Source organism: Echinops telfairi, unplaced genomic scaffold (genome assembly GCF_000313985.2).
Source record: "Echinops telfairi isolate 266 unplaced genomic scaffold, ASM31398v2 ScPeMD7_7400;HRSCAF=8409, whole genome shotgun sequence".
Taxonomy (NCBI): domain Eukaryota; kingdom Metazoa; phylum Chordata; class Mammalia; order Afrosoricida; family Tenrecidae; genus Echinops; species Echinops telfairi.
Genome location: NW_022111300.1, coordinates 18,780,250 through 18,800,042, shown reverse-complemented (window position 1 = coordinate 18,800,042; position 19,793 = coordinate 18,780,250). Strand labels below are relative to the sequence as shown.

The 19,793-nt window shown below is 42.9% G+C and overlaps 1 protein-coding gene across 2 annotated transcripts in view; it reads left to right on the top strand.

Moving 5' to 3' along the window:
* GAREM1 (GRB2 associated regulator of MAPK1 subtype 1) overlaps positions 1 to 19,793 on the top strand; it is a 224,227-nt gene that overhangs the window by 136,199 nt on the left and 68,235 nt on the right. The gene's annotated exons all lie outside the window — the stretch shown is intronic.

Below are 19,793 nucleotides of genomic sequence, written 5' to 3'. Positions count from 1 at the left end.
CCAGAGCATGTGCCACTGGTACAGATAAGAGTTTACAACACAGGGAATCCAGGGCTGATAAATCCCTCAGCACCAATAATGAGAGTAGTAATACCAGGAAGGTAGGGGGAAGGTGGGGGGAGAAACAGGGATCTAATCACAGTGATCAACATATAACACCCCCCACCCCGGAGGGACAAACAATAGAAAAGCGGGTGAAGGGAGACAGCAGATGATGTAAGATATGAAAATAATAAAAAAATATTTATCAAGTAATTTATCAAGGGTTCATGAGGGAGGAAGGGTGGGAGAGGGAGGGGGAATAGTGAGGAGCTGATACCAAGTTCAAGTAGAAAGAAAATATTTTTTAAATGATGATGGTGACATATGTACAAAAGTGCTGGACACAATGGATGGATGAATGGATGAATTGTGATAAGAGCTATATGAGCCCCAATAAAATGATGGAAGAAGAAAAAGAACTCAAAGGTTCAAATGGAATTAATTTGTTCTTCATCCTTTATCATGTCATAAAATTTTTTTGTTATACAGATTTATCATTGAATGATATTTCCAGTCATTTCAAATAAATTGTTTTGCCAAGTTTTAGTTTTGGCTCCAATACCAACAGTTTAGATGAACTATGTTTGATGAAGAAGAGATTGGCTCATGCTCTGAAGACAACACTAGGTTCCCAGCAATGGTATTTGAGAACATAGGCATTATTGCTCTACTTTACAAGTCCAGCTACACCAGAGCTAAGTTTCAACAAATGATTTTAGCTGGAAAAGTGGGCTGTTCAAACCCATGATCAGCGTTGTGAGAGTAAGAGGTTGGCAGTCTGCTTCTGTAAAGATTCACAGCCTGGGATATTGGGTGGGGCATTTTTACTCTATCCTATAAGTCACTATGAGTCAGAATTGCCAGTAGTGATTTGGGTGTTTATTGAATATCTTAGCTTTTTCACAAATGCCATGACTTCTTTGTTACTCTGTTGTTCAGATAATTGAGAGTTATCTGTACTTTGTTCATGTGTTTGATTTGCTGATACATTTTACTTGTCTGGATTGTTTAGAGACTCGTCAGCTTTTTTATGTATAAATGTATGCATATTTTACCTCTTGATAGTGTTTGGTTTGGAAAATGGCTAAAGTTTTTGTATCAGAAATCTATAAGCACAACTATACCCATATATCCATTTCTCCCCCCAAAAATTTTCAGGTAATTAGGCACTTACATAAAGAGTTAGTTGCTGTTTCCTCAACATAATAAGCACTTATTTTCCCATTGAACATAATTAGACATAATTATTGGTAATTTCTACTTAAATTCTGTTGTCTAAGAAGCGATTGTGAGAATTCATCTTGAGTACTTTGGACATGTGATTAGGAAGGACCAGCCCCTAGAGGACATCATGCTTGGTGAAGTAGATCAACAGAAAGAGGACGATTCAATGAAATGGGCTGACACCGTAACTATAATACTGAGCTCAAACATACAAAGATTGTGAGCATGGTGCAAGATCTAGGTCAGTGTCTCATTCTGTGCTTCAGAGTCAAAACCAACAACTTCGTTGACAGCATCTACTGACAACAAGAGTGTGTTTTTTTACCTTAAAAACTGCAACATCAGAGTATCATCTTGAGCTTTTATGTGCCTCACTGTCCATATTACCTTACTGAAGAAGATGTGTATGTATTGCCCAGTACAAGAAGAATTAAGTTACTGGTCAGTTTTAACTTTGATTTCAAGAAACTTTCAAAACTGAATTTTGGAAAGAAACCAGCAGTGCAGTCATATAGTTTTCATCTTGCACGGTGGGGTATCTAGACCCAACAGGAACAAGATAGATGGTATTGGTTGTAGAACAAGGGAAGTACTGTAGCTTCAGTGACGATAATGCAGAAATTGTATTAATACCAGTTCGCAAACAGCATTTCCAATGTATCTGCCACGTTGGGGTGTGAGGAGACCAAATCAAGATGCAGGCAGGTTCCTGGAATTCTGAGCCCTGGTAAAAGCAAATAAAGAGATGTCGTGAAGAAGAGATTGAAGAAAAGCATAGCCAGTGCTTGGGTGGAAGGAAACCAGGCAGCAGCACATCTACAGCTGTATCTACACCTTGTGTAAAAGGCCTGTAAATAATCTGAACGATGGCGCTAAACAGACTATAGGAAGTCGGTGGCTTGCTAAAACTTGGAATGTATATTCTATGTGTTCAACTACATCTAAATAGTGAGGGAGATGGCAGCGACTGTTTTCTGTGATGTTGATAAACATGCATTGGATAAATGGTCATTTGTTTTTTTGTTAAAGGTCTTTAAGTGTGTTCCAAATCACAGTGACTACATAGAAAAAATTAAGCACTGTGCTGTCCTTACATCTTTGAATGCAGTGTTGCAGCCTGGTGTCCATACATCTTTTTTTCCTTTGACCCTTTCCCTTCGCACACTTGACGTACATTTCCTGGGCTGGTTCCTTCTGATCTCCTGTCCAAACTCTCACCATCCTTGCTTTTAAGGAGCCTTCCAGCTGTACTTCTTTGAAGATAGATTTGTTCATCCTTCTGGTAGTGCATGGTATATTCAGTATATTGCATCAATTCATCTTTGGTCTTCATCATTCATTATCCAGATTTTCTTTGGAGCAACTGAAATTACCATGGTTTAGGGTAGGCACATCTTTGTCCTCAAAGTGACGTCTTTGCCCCTGAACACATTAAAGAGATCTTTTGCATCGGACTTACCCAAAGATTTCTTGAGTACTATTTCCATGGGTGATGGCTGTGGATCCAAGTAAAATGGGACTCTCTATAGCTTCAGTCTTTTCTCTATTTATCATGCTGTTGCTTACTGTTTCCGTTGTGAGGCGTGTTGTTTCCTTTGTCTTGAGATGTAATCCATACTGAACTGTAGTCTTTGATCTTCAGTGGTGTTTCAAATCTTGGATTTCATTAACTAAGGTTGTGTCATCTACTTACAGCAAGTTGTTAGTGAGACTTGCTCTAATTTTGATGTCACACTTCCATAATTGTCCAGCTGTTTAGATTATTCACTCAGCATGCAGATTGTTAAGTGTGGTCAAAGGATACAACCCTAAAGCACGTATTTCCCTATTTTAATGATGTGATATCTCCTTGTCCTGTCTGAACAACTGCCGCTTGGTTTGTGTACAAGTTTTTCATGGGCCCAATTAAGTGTTCTGGAGTCATTCTTCAAAATGTTATCCATAGCTTGTTATAGTTTGCCCATTCAATAAAACACAAGTGATTGTGGTTTCTGGTATTCTTCGCTTGCAGCCAAGATTCATTTGATGTCAGCAGTCATACCCATTGCTCCACATCCTCTAATAAATCCAGCTTGAATTTCTGGCAGCTCGTGTTGATGTGCCATGACAACCATTTTTAAATTATCTTCAGCAAAAATTTACTTGTGTGTGATATTGTTCAATAATTTAGGCATTCTGTTGAGTCACCTTTCCTAGGCATGAACACAAATATGGATCTGTTCCAATTGATTGGCCTGGTCAATGTCTTACAAATTTCTTGGAAAGTGAATACTTCCAATGAAGAGGAACTGCTTCCAAGTAGAGGAAAGTGAATACTTCCAATGCTGAACTATTTCAATTGGTATCTTTTGCCTGTTTCTTCAGTGCATCACGGACATTTTTTTTAATATCATTGTGTTTTTTTTAATCATATGCTAGCGCTTGAAATAGTTGCTCATTAGTTAAGTCTTTTGGTAAAGTGACTGTATTTTTCCATCATCTTCTGATGCTTTTTGCATCATTCAATATTTTTCCCATAGAATCTTTCGATGCTATATCTCAAGTGTGAATGTTTGCTTTAGATCTTGCCACTTGAGAAAAGCTGGGTGTGATCTTCCCTTCTGGCTGTCCACCTCCAGACGGTAGCACATCTTATTGTGATGCTTTACTTTGTCTTCTTGAACTGCCCTTTGAGCATTTCTGGTCAGCATTTTCATTTTATTGATTTCTTCCAGTTGCTTTAGCTTCGTATTTAAGAACAAGTTTCAGCGTCTTTTCTGACGTCCACTTTGTCTTTCCTTTGTGATTAGGACCTGTAGCTTCATGTGTGATGAGACCCTTGATGTCGTCCCACAACTTGTCTGATCCTCAGTCATTAGTGTTCAATGAATCAAATGTATTCTTGAGATTGTCTTGAAATTCAGGTGGGCTATTCATATTTTTCTTCAAATTTACCTTGAATTTGCATATGAGCAGTCGGTGGTCTGTTCCAGTGTTGGCTCCTGTTCATGTTTTCACTGAAAATATTGACCATCTCCATCTCTTTCCACTTACTCACTGCCATTGAGTCCATTCTGACTCACAGCAACCCTATGGGACCGAGTAGAATAGCCCCTGTGGTTTCCAAGACTGGTAGCTTGGTTCAGGAGTAGAAAACCTCATCTGTCTCCCATGGAGGGGCTAGTGGTTTTGAACTGCTGACCTTAACGTTGTCAGCCCAACACACAGCCCACTAAACCAGTTGTTCTCAACCTTCCTAGTGCCGCGACCCCTTAATACAGTTTATCATGTTGTGGTGACCCCCCAACCATAAAATTCTTTTTGTTGCTACTTCATAACTGTAATTTTGCTACTGTTATGAATCAGGCGACCCCTGTGAAAGGATTGTTTGACCTCCAAATGGGTGGTGACCCTCAGGTTGAGAACCACTGCACTAGACCATCAAGGCTCTTCCACAGAGGAAGCCAATTTGATTTGATTTCTGTGGATTCCATCTGGTGAGTTTGTCTAGTTGTCATCTATTCTGTTGTTATTTACAATGAATATGCTATTATTTAGTCTTGCAAATTTTTGTCTTGTGGTCAAGCTCCAGTCATTTTTATCTCAACGGCCATATTTTCCAACTACTAATCCATCCTCTTTGTTTTCAACAGCAGACTGCAGAACTTGGTGGAATTCTTCAGTTTCTACATCTTTAGCTTTAGGGGTTGGTGTGAAAAAGTTGAACATTAGTTATGTTAACTGGTCTTACTTGTAAGCACATGAATATTGTCCTACCACTAACAGCCCATCATATGTCATTCATAAATATAAATGCATAATGATCTGAAACATGACATTGATTATGTGAAGTAGAGGGTTTGTTTTATTTTCTTTTTTCTAGTTTGATTTAAAAGTACTCTTTAAAAAAAATCATTTTATTGGAGGCTCTTACAGCTTGTATAACATTCCATACATCAGTTGTATCAAGCATATTTGTACATATGTTGCCATCATCATTGCCAAAACATTTTATACTTGAGCCTTTGGTATAAGCTCCCCTTTTTTTCCTCTTCCCTCCCTCACTTTCACACCCTCATGAATCCTTGATCAATTATACATTGTTGTTATTATTTTGTGTCTTACAGTGTCTATTGTCTCCCTTCAACTACAGTACTCTTATGACTTTCCAGATCAAAATGAACCTTTTATAAGTATTCAGTTCCATGGCACTCAGTACTTCACAATGTTGTGTAATCATCACCCAAAAAGGAGACACATTATTTATTTTGCCTTTCCCATCTCTGTCTTCACCCACAACCCTTGGCAATCACTGGCGTGCTTTTGGTCTCTTCAGATTAAATAACCTGTCCCAATGATTCATATACATTGAGTCATGCAATATGTGATATTCTGCATGTGGCTTCTTTCAATACAGTGTTGTCAAGATCCATGCAAGTCATAGCATGTATTTGTACTTCATTTCTGTTTATGTCTAAATAATACTCCTTTGTGCCTATATACCAAACTTTCTCATCCACTTATTAGTTGATGAACATTTGGGTTGTTTCCACCTTTTGGTTATCTCGGCAGTGGCTTGATCATTTGTGTACAAGTGTTTGTTTGAACACTCATCTTCAAAGAGAGAGCCAAAATGGTCCATAGGTCTCTGATAGGAAAGTCTTATTACTGCCTTCAGGTTCCCCATGATAGGGTCCCTGCCTACGTGACAATTTCACCCTTTTCTTCCTCTTGCTCTTGTACACCCTTGACATTACATCCTTCTTTCAGTACCTGTAGTAATTTTGTTTAACCCATGGTCCTAGTCCTTTGTTTTCTGGGAGTCTTTACCTGTTCCCTTTCCACAGCTCAAATCTTCTTGCCACAGAGCACTATTTTTAGGGCATTTTAACTGGTTGGAGCTATATGTTTCTCTCCAGTGTTTTTTTGTTTGGTTGAGGTTTTTTTTAGTTGTTGGCACCCTTGCACCTCCATAACTTGGCTAGAGGTTGGCAAACTTTTGAGATGGAAGAGTCATTCCTGACCCTCACAACAATTTATAAATTATGCGAGAGTCATAAAGATATTCTTACAAGCAAATTAAATTACCGTGATCTGAATAATGTCCTTGTTGCAGGTAGCTAAGGAATAGCAGCTTGCTAACCTCCTGGTCTGGACCCTCTAAGAAGCCAAGACTGCCTGTGTTACTCGCCGTTGTACCTGTAGTGCCTAGCACAGCAGGTCACTCACTTGAGGAAGAAAAGAATGTTCCCCGTGGAACGGAGCCCTCTTGCAAAGGCATGGAGAGTAGAACACAGGCTCTATGTGGACATGGCACAGTGGTACCAGGCAAGAGGATAATGGCTACCTTTGGAAGGACACTGTAAACTGCCAAGGATTTTGAGTTGTTTGAAAAACTGTTGAAGGATCTTAACCAGGGGTATGATTATATAAATAAGATGCATTTTAAAATTGTCACTCAACCACCAGTATGGTGGATGGCTGAAATATAGAATCAGGCTATGGTCTAATGCAGAGATGAAAATTGTTGATGGCCAGGGTTAAGGGTGGAGCAGAGGGAACAGGTTTTTCTAAATACTCAGATGGAAAAACGGGTGATTCTGTGTGTCTGAGGGGGTATAGGATGATGCAATGATCATAAAGTTTGCATTACTACAGTGATGGCAATCTCATCTGGGAAGTTAAAAGACCAGAAGGTAAAGACTGATTTGGGGGAAAATTATAAGAAATGATGGGAATTCCCGGGTAGCACCAACACAACAGTTAAACCACTGGTTGACCCCAAAAGGTTGATGGTTTGCTTCCACTCAGAAGTAAGTTAGAAAAGAAAGCATGGCGAGGTATTTCGGGGTGGGGTGGGGTCAGGTGGGGGAAGGAATCAGCCACTGAAAACGCCTTGGAGCACAGTTCTACTCCAACACACAGGCTCACCAAGTCAGAATCAGCTAGATGACAACTGGTTACGTGCTTAATATGGGCTTGGAAATATATGCGGTATGTTTCTTTAAAAACAACAACCAAAAAATCCCTCCAGATTCGTTATCCCTCAAACCTAACTGATGACCTGATTGGCTTTGAAAAAAAGAAAAAAGGAAAAGAAAATTTGAAATGGACATTGGAGTCTTTAGTGACAAACAAGTTCATGTCAAAAAGAAAGAGAAAGAGATGATATCTTAATATGTTAAATACCCAGAAGACATCCTTTTTTAACAAACGGAAATGTAGTCTAGTGCCTCATAGTTTAGGAAGCTAAGTATGAATTCTGGGCACCAGCTCTAGAGGACCACCTCTGTCTGTCACAAAGGTGCCCCCTGCTTCATCTCAGCATTTGTGAGCCCAACACCCCTTGGAGAGCTCCCTGTGTCGCAGCATTGTTATCCCCTTGAGTCTAGTGGCTTCTCAGTGAAGGGACCCCAGGTCCACAGGACGCAATCCACTCCCAGCTCTTTTTTCTTAGTGGTTGGCAGGTCAGTCTGGCCCTTCGCCTCTGAGCTCTTCCTTGTTTTGATCTCTTGTAAAAAAGAGAGTGAAGCAGGCCATATCCCAGGGAAGCTCCCTTTACATTGGCTCACACTTAGTAAAGATTTTGCATTCTATCCTGATCCTGCCTTATTAACCAGTCAGAGATTAGGGTTTACAACCCATGGACAATTACATCAGATCACCAAATGGAGGCCAACACAACTGGGGATCATGGTCTAATCAAAAGAACACATTTGGCAGGGGGGGGGGGCGGGATGGACACAATGCAATGGTTCCAAAAATGCAAAACCGAACTCACTGGCATTGAATCATTTAAGATTCAGTGCCCCTATAGGACAGAGTAGAACTGCCCCTGTGGATTTCTGAGACTTTAACTCTTTACAGGAATAGAAAGCCAAATCTTTGTCATGTGGATCAGCTCATGGGTTTGAATTGCTGGCCTTGTGGTTAGCAGCCCAAAGGGTAACCACTATGCCACCAGGACTCGAGAGAGAGGAAGTTTGGAGATGGGTGCTGTTAGGGGTGCCGAAATCCTTCCTGTAAGCCACGCTTGAGCCCATGTTCTTCCATTAAGAACATTTCAAACCAGCGTTATTCCAATTCCATTGTCTTAAGTTCCCTTAAGATAATGCAGTGAGTTAAATATTGGCTGCTAACCAAAAAGTTTCTGGCTCAACCTCACCGGACACTCTAGGCTGTCTAGTCCTCTAAAGATATACAGCCCTCAAAACCCAATGGGCCCCTGTGAGTCAAATGGGTTTGGTTTTGATTGTTTTGTTTGGTTGGTTGGCTTTGTTGAAGCTACATGGTTGTGTGCCTTATACCATAGCAAGCTGGGCTGTAGAAAATTTTATCTTTTAAGTGTTCTTTGCCCCCAAATACCGCTCCTTGGGGACTGTTTACAATTTCTTAAGTTTTTCTTGGAGGCCTCCCCGGAGATGTTAGGTACAGAGACTTCCCCCAAAGCACTGGAACCTGGTTTTCCCATAGTATGTATGCAAGAAATGCTTCTTCGGTGGGCCGCAGGAGTCACATTCACATGAGCGGTTGGAATGAATGCAAAGGCCGATGTGAAATGCATTTTCATGGAGTTTTTATGGTTTCGTGTTTCAAGGAAAGAAGGGCGATGCTGGGAAGCTACCCTTGCTTATGGCCTCCCTGCTCCAGTAACACTCGGGAAATGCTGCCGGAGAAGCTCTGGGTGAGCTTCACATTTTGGCCCGACCATCTGGTACACTTCCTGTAAAACCCTTACGTAGACTCGCTCCTAAGACCTTCCTTATTTCAAGGAGTTAAGGATTTTTGCTGTTGCTCTAGAGATACTGAAGCAGCATGGTTTCTTTGTTTTCCATTCGCATCACTGTTTAAAAGCAGCTCACAGGTCCTCACACCCAGAAATCGGCAGTTCTGGGTCTTTTCTGTCTCACAGGTGATTCAGCTGAAATGAATGGGGCAGCAAGGCTCATTGATCTCCAGGGTAAGTGGTGAGGAATGGAACCTGTATCTTCCCACTTTGCGGTTGAGCCCTCCTTCCCATCACTCTGAGTCAGAACCGTGGCAGCAGAGGGCATGGTTTTGGTTTTCTACACCTTTTTTTTTTTTTCCCTAAAAGAAAAGGGGAAGGCCACCAAGAATGAATTGGTGAGGGAATAGAGCAACAGTAGAGTCAGTAGCACTCCTCTGGGTTCAAAATGAGAACAATATTGATTGTGAGGACTTCAAAAGACTTGGAAATTCAAGGGGTTGAGGTTTCGAGTCCTTTCTAGGTGTGCATTTTGGCATCTGTCTTACGGATGAATAAGTATTGACGCTTTAGAGAAACCACCTCCTTTGTGCTCTCTGGTTCACCATCCCCACTGTCCCATGACATTTAAGAGAGTGTTTTCCCAGTCATCCTGTCTGCCAGCGCCAGGTCTTGTGGTAGGCCTCCTTCCAGTGTGTTTGGTTAGTTAGCTAATGTGTTTTGCATTCAACCAAGAAGTTCAAAATACTGTCTCTGAGAGAGCCAGCCCGGGTAGAAATGCTGTCCAAGTCAACGAGTGGCAGGCCAGCCCAGGCTGAAAAAGCTTAGCGCACACACTCAGTTCTAAATAAAAGAAAATAATGTCCTTCCAAATGATCCTATAGCCATTGGAAACATCACCGTACCTTTTAAACTCTTGGCCCTTTTGAAATTTCATTATTAAATATTGTGGAGATTTTCATTTGTAAAAAAAATAAAATACATATATAATACTGAATCTAACATCATCTAGCTCTTAAAGGTCATGGAAATTGAGTTTGTCTTTCTTCCTATGACTAATGTAGATGGAAGAGCCCCGGTAGGTCAGTAACTAAGCACTTGGCTTTCAACCAAAAGTTGAGTGGTTCAAACCCACCAGCCACTCTACTGGAGAGAGCTGTGGGAGCCTGCATCCACAAACCTTATAGCCTTGAAAACGCTATGGAATGGTTCTACTCTCTCCACAGGGTTGCTGGCAGGGGCCGTGGGAACCCAGGGGAGCGGGCTGGATGGCAATGAGGAGGAGGAATGTGGATAAGAAGCAATAAACCAGGCAGTAACCTCAGCCTTCAGTGGTTACACAGGGAGATTCTGTGTGCTCTTTTCCTGTGTGACTACAGTATTGAATTATAGTATTTCAAAAAAATGTATTAATTAACCATGCTTAAAGAGGGTAAGTCGCAAAGTATTGCTGCACGGTCATCAGACTCACTGCCATTGATTCAATGCCTACTACTCATCGCCACCCTGGAGGACAGGGTAGAGGCCCCTGTGGATTTCTGAGATTGTAACTCTTTCCTGGAGTAGGAAGCCGATCTTTTTCCCTCAGAGCGGCTGCTGAGTTAGGACTTAAGGACCTTGTGGTTAGCAGTCCAACTCTTACCCAAGACACCACCAGGGTTCCTTTGTGAAATCATACCTACCTCTGTGAAGCCAAAGTATCAAAATGGGGAGCTATCGTTTCTCAAAAGATCTTCCATCTGTGTCAGTACATCTATGAAGCCAGTGTTTCCATCTCTCGAACCCTTTCCCCAGAGAATTCTGAGCTCTTGGTCAAAGCAACAATTGCAGCATCCTCAAGGGACTCAAAAGTCCTGTTCCTTTTAAATGTTCTTTGAGTTTGGGGAACAAAAAAAGTCGAGGGCAGTAGGGTGGATGAGCCAAGATGTCCCAGTGAAATTTGCAGAGGCAGCTCTTGGTACCCTAATGAAGGATGAGCACATATGCATTGTCATGATGGGTAGAAAAAGACACTGTGGTTCAACTTTCCGGGTCTTTGTCTCACCAATGAAGTTTTCTGTTTTCTTAAATTTGGTTCATGATAAGCCCCTATGATCATCCTGTACACTTCCAAGAAAATCCATTATCCCGCTGGAATCATAAACAATGGTTGTTATAACCTTTTGAGCTGACTTCTCTGACTTGAATTTCATTGGTCCAGCAGATCCCCTCAGAAAGCACTCTTTTGGCTGGGCCTGATTTGGGAAGGCGCCCTAATAAGAAAGGTATATGAGTGGGAGAAGTTGTCTGTACCAGCCATTGATCACAGACACATGTTTAAACACTTAATGTTGCTCGGGGAAATGAAGATTGCTTGGGGAAATTGTTACTATATGAACAAGGCCCCCAGTAGCAATATATTTACTTACCCTTGTACATATTATTCTAACATTTTTTCTGTGCACATCAAAGTGTCTCATCTGCCTTGGTGTGCCTGGGTGAAGTTTAAGTTAATAAGCTAAGTGTGGTGTTTAGTAAGGACATTGCCTGTGCCATTGTTGGTGCCCTTCTGGCACCTTCAGGAGCTTTCTGGATTTAAAGCTATACCATTGGAAATACAGCATATTCAGTAGTTGAAGGGATAAAGAAAAGGTGGTGTGTATAAGTAAAATGAAGGACTGCTGAGCCAGTAGGAGAAATGAAGTCTGGATGCATTTTACAGGGTGAGTGGAGCTTTAAGACATTATGCTGAGCAAAATAAGCCAGTCATAACAGGACAAATATTTTATAACAACAAAAGGCAAACATATAGAGACCAAAATGTATTAGTAGAGCCCTGGTGGTGTAGTGGTTACACGTTGGACTGCGATCCACACAGTCAGCATTTCGAAATCACCAGCAGTTCCACAGGAAAAAGAGTGGGCTTTCAATTCCCGTGAAGAATTATGGTCTTGGAAGCCCACTGGGGGTCGCTGTGAGTCAGCACTGACTCGATGGCAGTGAGTTTGGTTTGGGGAGGGGCAAGAGCAAAGGAAGGTGGCAGGGTGGAAGAGATGAACTCCAGAACATTAGCTGTGATGGGGGGGAGATCACATTAAGAATAGGGTTGCACACCTGATTTTTGTCATTTCTGTCAGCGAGTTGTATACCTATAACAAGTTGAATTGGCAGAAGTTGTGCAGTAGATATATTTAAAACAATGACACCCACCCTCACCACCACCCCCCAAAAAGGACCTGCTGAGGCTGCTTCTGTTCAACCAAACACTTCTTGGGATTTGAGTCCTTGGTTTGATAGGTTAGGATCATGTTTTCAGGGGACATCAAAATTAGTTGGCCCAGTAACTTGTTTAGTGCTTCCGTTCTATATCCTAAAAGTCCCTGCTAGAGTAGTGGGTTACACATCATGCCGATAGGTCGGCTGTGTGAACACACCGGTTTCCTGGTTAGGGCTTTCTGCTTCTCTAGATGAAGCGCTCTAGTTGCATGAAGAGTTAGTCTCGAAACTCCCCCAGGGCAGGTCCACGCTGTCCTACAGGGTTGCTGTGAGTCAGAATGGACTTGGTGGCAGTGACTTGTTTCCCATCTCCTGGTTTGTTGCAGGGACTGGGATCTTACAAAGTCACACACAGCTCGCTCTCCAAGGGCACAACCATTGGTTGTGATTCACCTGGAGCAACTGAAGGAAGAGAGTCAGGAGTCGGTGGAGATATGGAATGTATGGCTGATTGCCTTGGTGAACAACTGGCTCCTTCACCATGAAATCAGAAGAAGTGGGTGGTGCTTGGCCCCTATACATGAGGATTTTGATCCAAGATTCGTGGCAGAATTCTGATTGAAAGGGAAATGCAGATCAAATGTCAAATTCTCTTCTTTGGACGTTCTGCAGCCATGATGGGTGGAGGAAACCCTGACACTATTGTCTGGAGAAATAGAGCCTCTGAAGCACGCTTAGCTTAGCTTAGATTAAGAGGTAAAACAGGACCCCAATTCTGCCTTGCAGACCTGGTTAGACCAGATGATGCACAGCGGTACAGATGGGAATTGGAAACGCAGGGTATCTAGGACAGATGAACCTCTCAGGACCAGGGGTGACAGTGGCAAAACCAGGAGGGAAAGGGGGTGTAGAAAGGGGGAATTGATCACAGGGAGCTACATATAACCTCCTCTCTGAGGGACAGGCAGCAGAGGGGTGGGTGAAGGGAGACGCCGGGCAGTGTAATATAAGATACAATAAAAATTTATAAATTATCAAGGGTACATGGGGGACAGGGGAGGGGGAGGGGAAAAAAGGAAAATGATCTGATTCTGGGAACCCAAGAGGAAAGCGAATTTTGGGAACAATAAGGGCAACAAATGTATAGATGTGCTTTACACAATTGATCTATGTAAGGAATTGTATGAGCCTCAATAAATTGATTTGAAAAAAAAGAGGTAAAACAGGTCTGCCTTGGGCATTATGCTTCTTTAAGAACTATCTGTAAAGGGGGCCTTGGTGGCGTAGGGGTTATGGGTTGGGCTGCGATCCACGTAGTTGGCAGTTTGAAACCACCAGAAGCTCCATGGGAGAAAGACTGGGCTTTCTACTCCTCTAAACAGTTATATTCTCGGAAACCTACAGGGAGTCTCTATGAATCAGCCATGACTTGATGGCAGCAAGTTTGGTTTTGGATATGGGATAGAATTGACAACAGCAATTGGAAAGTTTAGATAGGAACCATAGAAGGGCAGTGACTTTTATGATAACGAAGGAGGAGCAATTCAGATAAGGAGGGTCTGAATGCTTGCACAACTGGAAGAATGCAATTAGTGTCACTAAATTGTAAGTCTAGAAACTGTGAGTTATTGTATATTTAATTGTTATATTCTCAACAGCATCAACATTTTAGAAATGAAACAAACTTCTCAGGATTGACTTCTCAACTCCAAACTCACTGCCATGGAGTCAGTGCTGACGCATAGTAACTCTATAGCGCCGGGTAGAATTGCCCCTGTCAGTTTCTGAGACTGTAACTATGGGAGTAGAGAGCCCCATCTTTCTCCTGAGGAGCAGCTGGTGGTTTTGAACTGCTGAACTTGCCCTTAGCAGCCCAATGCAGAACCACTAAGCCACCAGAACTCTTCTGACTTCCCAAAGACAATACCAAAATACAGTGCATTTTTGCCTTGGATATAGGCATGTTGATATATAATAAGTTTAAATTGTAACATACTGCACCCTAGATCAGTGGTTCTCAACCTTCCTAATGCTGCAACCCTTTAACACCATTCCTCATGTTGTGCTGACCCCCCCAACCATAAAATTATCTTCATTGCTACTTCATAACTGTAATTTTGCTAATTATGAATCGGGCGACCCCTGAGAACCGCTGCCCTAGATTATCTTGATGGACTTTCACAGCAAATCTGTATAGGAGGTAAAGCAGCTCCTGAAATTACTATTATAGAATAAGTGAAAACAGGCATGGCATTCCGCTAAGAACCCCTGGACTGACTGTATTTTAAGCAGTTACCATTTATCTGTTTACCTCTTCTGCATCAGGAATAATTGTGCTATGTGGCTTACACACTTCTGTTCATATTATTTAATCTTCAAACAGCCTCTGAAGACACTCGCAGAACTTTCCCTTTATAGACAAGAAAGGTAGGTTCCAGGAAGTTATATAATCTATCCAATTTCTTAATAGCTGGTCAGTGAAGCCCATCTGGTCTAAAGCCTGTATTTCTAGTCCCCAGCTGTGTCCTCATTACAATGTTCAGATAGGTCTGGTCAAAGTGTATAGTCCTTTATCACCCATATTTGGCTTTGGACCCATCACAGCATTTTAGTGGGGGAACAGGTCAGAGTCGATGCCAATTTGATTTGGTACTGATTTGTTGAGTCCCAGCTTCACTTCATGTACAATTTGATACTGAAATATTCTAAATCCGTGAGTTTGCATTTCGCCATGGCTACTGAGATGTTTCAACCAGGAAGAAAATATAAAATGGGGAAATTACGATATTTAATTTCAACACATATGTATAGATCTCCAGGATCTGTTAGGGGCTTTCAAACATCAAACTCAAAAACCAAACTCACTGCTATCAAGTCAACTCTGGTAGAAGGAGCTCTGATGGCATTGTGGGTTCCACGTTGGGCTGCTAAGCACACTGTCAGCAGTTCAAAGCCGCCAGCCACTCTGTGGAAGAAAAAAGGAGGCCTTTTACTCTCGTCAACAGTTACAGGCACAAGGGCAGTTTTTCTCTGCCCTATAGGGTTACTGTGAGTTTCATACATAGTACTAATTCATTCACATATTGTGTCCAATATGATTTGTTCAACATCTATCAAGGTTGTAATTACTGCCTATTTATAGATAAGGAAAGTAGGGCTCAGGAAAAAAATGGAATTACTTGCAGAAGAAGCGCACAGCTAAAAATATTTTAAAGTATCTGGATATGAACTGGTGTCTTTTAACTGCATGTCCATGACACTTTCTGCTCGTGCTAACGAGCATCGGCGATGTGTTCCCTGTGAGATTCCCTAACACCCACCCCAGTCCGCCCAGGGCCTTCCTGTCATTTGCATACCCTCACTAGTGAATTTCAGATAAGTTAGGCATCAACCCAGCAAGCATTTCCTGAATTGCAACTGGAATTGTCTGTGGGAAATCATGCATCTAAAGAAGGTATTATATTATGCAGTCATTAGCATCTGGTTTAGGAGACTCTGCTTTTCAGAATTAATTTCACAGAAAGCAGTGGTGTTACCCATCAAGCATTTCTGAGAAATAAACAAGAGATAGATGCATGTAGTTCAAATCAGGACAACTCATTACATCTGCAGTGGGGATTGAAGGCGTCCTGCGGTAATTGAACATGGTCATGGTGTTGGTATTTCTGAGGGGTCTCGCTGACATGGGTTTTGTGTGTTGCTGATGCCCATGATTGCAGGGATATTCTCCTGCGGTGATTCGTTGCCAGTTTAAAATAGACTGTTTTACGAAAGGTCAGCACTGTGATGGCGCAGGGAGGACGCAGCCTGTGTCCTCAAACAACAGCAATACCTTCTTAGCTTGCAGCTTGACCGTGCGGGCGCCTCATGGTGTGGGTTAGTCTTCTGCTCAAGTCCTGCTTGAATTTCGAGCAGAGAAGAGGTTGAGCCCCATCACCTTTCACGACCACTGTGGCTTTAGCATTCCACGATCCTTTGGAACAGTCATCAAGCAGAGGTTCAACAATTGATTCTGCTTTCACACCGAGAGGGGAGAATGCCCACATTGAATAAAAGATTAGACACCGTGGAGAGGAAATAGTTGTCTTGAGTGAGTTCTTTTATTGGCAATCAGCCTAGTACTACAGGACAGGAAATTAAGTTCTTGCCTGGGTCATTAATCATCATGCTGATTTGAAAATTGGCAGTGGGAGGGATATTTATGGAAGCAGGAAGGAGTGGGCAGCAAGAGTTCTCTGGGAGCTTACTAGCCTGAGTGGACATGGGCCGCCAAAAGAGGGAGTGGCCTCACCCATCCTCGCTGGCATGATCCAGGCATCCTGAATAATGGGGCATGCTCTTCTGCTGGTCACCACACATTTCCTCCTGGAGCCTGTTTCCCTCTCCTGCCCAACGGGGCAAATGGAATCACAGGGCTTTCAGAGGAACAGACAGAGAGAGGCTGGCAGGGGTTACATGCCCCTCGTTCGCTCAGGAGAGATGTCCTAAGCAAGGAAGACCACAAAATTGGGATATCTCTTAACTTTTGCCATCATTAACGCTGACAACCACCACCACCAAACCCGGCAGGGACATGGGAATAAAGTGATGCCGTGCAAAGCAGCCTGTGCCCTTTGAAACAATTGTTTTTTCATTCCTACCATTCCCTCCATCCCTCCTCCTCTTCTTCCTAAGAGAAGCCTCACTCGGGAAAACTTCTGCCATGTAAAAGCTGAACTATTACCTGCCTATGTTCTTTGGGCTTGACAAATATTATCAAGACCATCCTTGCTATCACTTTTCCATAATACTCTGTCTATATCCCAATATGTGACTGCCTTACAATGTACTTTTCTGGGGTGTTTTCCCCTCTGGGGTGACTGTGAATACCAATTGAAAGGAGTGAGTGAGTCGGTTAGGAGGCTCAGTCGTAGTCTGAACAGACGCAGTAGCAGCAGATTCAGGTGAGCCCAAAACCCCACTGTCATGCAGCTGGTGCCAACGGTTAGCAACCCTTCATGGGGTTTCTGAAGCTCTCGGTCTTACGGGAGCAGCTGGCCTCCTCATTATCCCTCAGAGCAACTCATGGGTTTGAATCTCTGCCTCTGCCCTTAGCAGCCCAGTGATTACCCGACATTGCCACCAGAGCTCCTTTCTAAGGTACGAATTTGGGTAAATAAAGACTTGGCAGCCAGTTTTATTTCCACAAAAATAACAATTTTGACATCTCAGACAGCTGTTGGAGAGCTGTTCCCAATGGAGTCTAAATCTGTCTCAGCTTCCTTATCGCCCCTCAGAACCACCTAGGAAATTTGCACCCTGAGGGGTGTGATTGACTCAGCCTACTCTGAAGCTCTCTTCGCTTAAAGCTTTTTCTTTTTTGGATGGGAAAATGTCTAAATTGGGTTAGGGAATTGAAGTATTTGGCTCGGTGGCAGTTTGTGGGGTTTCTTGCTCTTTCTCCCTCTCTCCTGACACCTACTTCTTTCTGACTCTCCTTTCCCACTGTTCTTAACTGCTCCGCACAGTCACCGAGGACTCCCGCCCTGTGTCATCCTCCCAGCAGTAGCACTCCCAGGGCTGGCCCACGTGACTCTGGCGTCCAAGCTTTGGTAGAACAAAAATAGACTCGTCTTCGCTCTCAACGTGTCCCAACTGTCCCTGCCCGTGCCCCCGCTGGTTGCACTAATGATGAGCTTTTAGTGATCATTTCCAAAGTTTAAAAAAAAACCATGACAGGTGAAGTGCCACAGTCAGCCCAGGAAGAGCTTTGGGAGCAGCTAATGATGAAGAGGATGAGAGCCAACTATTACAAGCTGCCTCTTCACAGGAAATCACACAGGCTTAGAGTACTCGGGCTCTTTTCAATTAAAAAGTGTAGGCTCGCCTGCCACCCCATTGGAGTTTGTAGACCTCACTTGATACATGGTACTGAAGAACATTTAAAGTTCTGAGTTGGAGTCTGAATCACAAGACCTCGGTCTTTTCCCTTGACACTCGCCTGCTTAAACGCTGGCTTCCCACGTCACAATGACTTCTAATTGTTAGACCGGTGGCGTTTCCTCGTTCTCCTTCACTGTAACACTGGACGCTAACGGGAACTGCCCTTGAAACTCTTCCCTCTTCTCTCTGACATTCTCCGCTCCTGGCTTCCATCCACCCTCGTTCCTTCTCCTCTTTGGCAAATCACAATGACGTTCCTGTTAAGACACAGTGCCTATTCATTCTCACGTTCATCCTCTCTCTCCATCGCTCCAGACAACCAAACCCTCACCCCCTAGGGATTGGACTCTCTAATCTTCTTTTCCAAAGTTCAGCTGACTCCTGAATGGTTCTCACTGTCTCCCTCTACTTACCTCTCAGCCACAACTTGTTTCCAGAAAAAAGACTCTTCTCCCTTAAGTCAGACCCTCCGTCAGGTGCCCACTTCTGTTGGCAGTGTCGTCATCCCAGGCCATGATGATGTTCTCTCACACCCTTTCTCCTTCTTGCCCATCCTGGCAGAGGAGGACTGGGCAGGTTTGAAAGGTACACACAGCTGGGGCCAGCATTGATTTTAGGAACAGTAATTCCCTCCAGAAAGCGCTGTATAAATGCCACACTCCGCTAAAATAGTCCAGGTTGATTCCCCTCCACCCACACCGCTTCCCGTCAGGTGGAGAGTAGATGCCGGATGGAGTGGGACGGGCATCCCTTCCCTCTCCTCTCCATACAGCACAGAGCTGTATGACTACCGGACGGGTGAATAGTCTAAATCCAGGTTGTCTTGTGGGAGCGGTTCCCTTATGGATTTTGTGGTTGAAGAGGGGTCTTAGGACCCTTTCCTTTGGGACAGAGAAATAAATGGCCTCATGCAGGCTTTGCATCTAGGTTTGCAAAGACCGAGCCAGAACGAGGTCGTATGCTCGAATCAGCTGGGGTTAGAGCATAGTCCTGTGTGCCGACATTCATTCATTTCCTAAAGATTTTCTTTGTCACGGCAGACTGGGAAGCATATCAGAGATCCAACACACCACAAAACTGGGAGAATCCCACTTTGCAAAGCTAATTGAGTCTTTTTATTGTTTAACTATTGTTATTATCTGTAACCTTGAGAAACTAATCATGTGAATTACCAAATTAGCAAATGCATTAAAATCTGGATATAAAACAAATTACCTCGAATTTCAAACTCTCCTTTATTCATGTGCTACACATTCTTTATTTTAAAAATAAAGACGGTAGATAGGCTTATGTCGTTCTTTTAAAAAGGAAACAGTTCATTTTAACTTCACACTTCCACCACGCCCCAGTCATAGAAGCACATCTGTTAATTGTCTGGGTCTTGGCTGTTTCCAAGATGAGGTCTCTAGGTCGCTCCCCTGGCTTCTGCTTATGAAAAGCCCACGCTCTCCTTGCTGGGAGGAGTTTGGTGCTTCTAGTGGGGGGGTTATTGTGCTTTCCAGTCGCTTTCATCCTCCTCTTTGCTTCTGGAACCATTTCCTCTGGTTCACTGTCTCTGTCTTCATTAAAGACTGCTGCTACTGAAGGGTTTGGGGAGCAAGATGTTGAGCTGGTTTTTGTTGTTGTTTAAGGCTTCCTCAATCCAAGTTTGATGGATGTGACTGATGCTTGCTTTCTTGTCTATCTATGGCAAATCCAAACTTGG